The sequence below is a fragment of the Trichechus manatus genome, unplaced genomic scaffold (genome assembly GCF_000243295.1).
Source record: "Trichechus manatus latirostris isolate Lorelei unplaced genomic scaffold, TriManLat1.0 scaffold00243, whole genome shotgun sequence".
Lineage (NCBI taxonomy): Eukaryota > Metazoa > Chordata > Mammalia > Sirenia > Trichechidae > Trichechus > Trichechus manatus.
Window position 1 is genome coordinate 2,950,279 of NW_004444179.1, and position 3,502 is coordinate 2,953,780.

At 37.5% G+C, this 3,502-nt stretch overlaps 1 non-coding gene across 1 annotated transcript; it reads left to right on the forward strand.

Annotated features, from left to right (window-relative positions):
* The first annotated feature begins 2,959 nt into the window (after window positions 1-2,959).
* LOC111819006 (U6 spliceosomal RNA) lies at window positions 2,960-3,066 on the forward strand. Its single transcript, XR_002822819.1, has one exon. It is a non-coding gene; the product is annotated as a U6 spliceosomal RNA (small nuclear RNA).
* Window positions 3,067-3,502: the final 436 nt, after the last annotated feature.

Here is a 3,502-nt window from a genome sequence, read left to right on the forward strand (position 1 = left end):
AAATATTTATTGAAGGTTGCTCTCTGACAGGTGCTATGTTATGGTGTTCACTCATAAACATAAGAGACTGTTTTCTTCTTTAAGGAGCTTAGAGTCTGAGTGGGGGAATAGATAAAGTAATAGCCATATCTAGTTATGCATGCTCTAATAAAAATTTATAAAGTAGCGGAGGGGAGAGAATGACTAAATCTCCAGAGCAAGATCAGTGTCAGGAGGACCAGGAAGGATGTCATTACAATGGTCCAGATTAGATTATAATGGCTTGAATCATGACAATGCCAGTGTTGATGGGGACAAGAGACGGACATAAGATATATTCATGGGTAGACTGGGAGCTTACAGGTTGTGAAAGGAGAAAGAAGACTCTAGGACTAGTCGTAGGGTCCTACTGTGGACAGCTAAAGCCAGTATTTAAAGAATGATTACTAAACAGAAGAATCAACTATTTTAAATAGTTAAGATTTTGAAGTCACTTGGTGAAATACCCACCACCAGCCTCTCCTTTCTCACCATTCCAATCTAATCTGGCTGAGACTGTATTTGGAATACCTATTTGCGTATATGGGTGGTTTTTACTACAACCTTATCTTTGGTTTGAGGTACCAAAGATCGAAATATGAGTGGTCTTAAGACCACACTTCCCATAGGGGAAAATAATATGCTAGGTGATTTAAGTCTTTGGGACTGAGCTTTTCTTTATGTTCTATAAAACATTTCCATATTATGGAAGTCAATAATTGAAGTAAAACAAATTATCACATTTATCTGTGAAAATGGTGTTAGACACACGTGGATAAGTACTACAAAGAACTAAAAGTGCTCTGGGAGTCGGAAAGTAGAGTATGAGAGACGTGAGATGCCTTTGTTTCATGAATTAGGAAAGTATCCCACAGCAGACATTCTCCACTGGACACTTCAGGGGCTTTGCTGGCCATCACAGTTACCTGTGTTGGTGATCAAAGGTCACTTTGCATGGCGATGTCCTTTTTCATGTGAAAAATATATCCCACTCAAAGACGAATGGGCGATTACATCTCTTTCCAACTGGAAGTGTATAAGCTCAGTATGAACAGCTGTTAGAACAATTGTGGGTGAGAATTTTGCTCTACAGAAAACAACCTTGATGAACATACATGGTTACATTGCTTTCAGGACTAACGCCCATCTATTGGGCTGGCTGAACGCCTGGTCACTTGTTGGTCAGACTTTAGGACATATGCTGAAACCAGCAAGTTCCAGGTCCTCTCCCTCAACAACACTGCCCCCTGGATGTTGGATGGCCCTTTATCATAGATAAGCTGGAAATGACATTTGATTTAAATTCCTCTTCTCACAGCTCATGTTATGGAGTTGGGTACCAAGGTCACAAAACAATATGTGTATTAATTGTTTAATGAGAAAATAATTTGTTCTGTAAACCCTCATCTAAAATACAATAAAAAATAATAATGATCATCAAAATTTTAAGGTAGCTGTATACTGAAAGCCAGAACATATTAAGTGTGTTATTGGTTTGTATTTTTTCTGTTTATTCTCTTACCTGTATGAACGAGAGAGGGTAAGCATGGCATGCCATACCCATGTATGTGAATCACTGTATGCTGAGGCTCATTGGTTTTTCATAAACAATAGTTTAATTTCATTTTCTCTTTCTGCACAAGGAAAATCAAATAAAATATAGTACACAAATATGACTAATTACTTTTTTGTGATTTGAATTTCTTTCATTTTCTAGCCCTATTTTATTTTCCTTTGTTTCATATTCCTTTATTTCTCTTTATCTCCAGCCTTTCTCTCTGTCTCTCTTTCTCTTTTTTAATTTTGCTTTATTATTATTTTTTAAAATCTTGTGATTCTAGTTTACTTTTTTCCATCTGTGATAGTGGATTCTGTCTTTATTTGTAAGGTCCCTGACCTTCGTAGTTTCCCCTCAAGTCTGAAATCTCCAAACAGTGTAGCCCTCTAATTATTTCCTTCTTTCTTGACTCAGCCTTCCAGTTTGCCCTGTCACTGATCCCTGTTCATCTTCTAGAAGTTTGAATTCTTCACATTCTTGGCTCTTTGGAGAGCAGTCTCTTTTTAGTTAATCACTTTCTCTCAACTCTGAGAGTAACCATGATATAATATCCTATAATTCTTTTCTTCTGCTCATCTGCTTAGCTGCCTTCCATTTGACCTGCAGACTGCAGAGAGAATAGAGCTTGAAGGGAATATAACTCTAAGCAAACAAATTTCTGTACAGAACATAGAGACACATTAACGTCCTTTCCATAAATCTATGTGCCTGGAAGGCTGGTCCACATAGATCACTGTAATCTGGGGACTCTGAACAATCACACAACCCTCCAAACAGAGAGGCTCAGGTTTGGGAGATTTGTAACATGCAAGATGAGCTGCAACTATAGGGTGAACTTACACTCCGTCACCTTTCTTCTCCTCTTCTCTCTGCCTGTAGGTCCTATTTCTCTTCTAGCCCACAAGCAGGGTGACAAAATTAAGAGAGGGAGAAAATTCAGGAGACAGCGAATAAGGGTGTGGAACAAAATATGCGATCTTCCTGCCTTGCCTAAGCAGCAGGTATTAATAAGCCTGTGGAAGTTTATAAAGATTGTGTGATTATTTTTCATCAAAGAAATAAATAGCAAACACATAGTATAATTTATCCATTGTTTCAATAAATATTTATTAAGTGGCAATGCTTATGATAGATCTAGTCACTGGGAAGGAGTACATAAAATGTTAAGGTATATGTGTCAGCAAAATTGTTCAATAAATCCCTGAATTACCTAATGTTGCATATGTTTATCGTATTCAGAAATAATTAAGCCTTACTAAGAATAAAAATACTTAATTTTTCTAGTGCTATTGGCCAGGTTCTATGTAAAATGTTTTGCAAAATAATTTTAGTTAATACCCAGAATAACACACGAGCTAGGTTGCTCTTAAAATGCCGTTTTGAGTGCTCCGTTCAGCAGCGCATGTACTAAAATTGGAACGATACAGAGAAGATTAACATGGCCCCTGCACAAAGATGACACGCAAATTCGTGAAGTGTTCCGTATTTTTTAATGAGAAACTATTTGTTCTGTAAACCTCCATCTAAAGTACAATAAATTTTTTTTTTTTTTTAAATGCTGTTTTGAAGGAAATTGAAGCACAGGAAAGTTGAGTGGCTCACCCACAAAGCTAGTAGGCGGCAGGGCTGGGTTTGAGAAAGCTGTCTTGATAACTTCTACGCTACACTGCGTAAGAGGCTTGTTTATCTAGTTTCGTTCACTCTGGATACAGAAAATTCTTAGTCTGTGCAAATGCGAATATTAATTCAACTTAAATCTTTGTCATTATAATGTGAAGTGGTCCCTTGATTGCCCTCTGCAAAAGGTCGACTGCTTTAATCCTTCACTGGGGAATCTCTGCAGCAATCGTTCTTACCATTTCTTTCTGAAAGAACATGCTACATTATCTCTCCCATCAGCATTCTGTGTGTTGTGGCAAAGTGAGG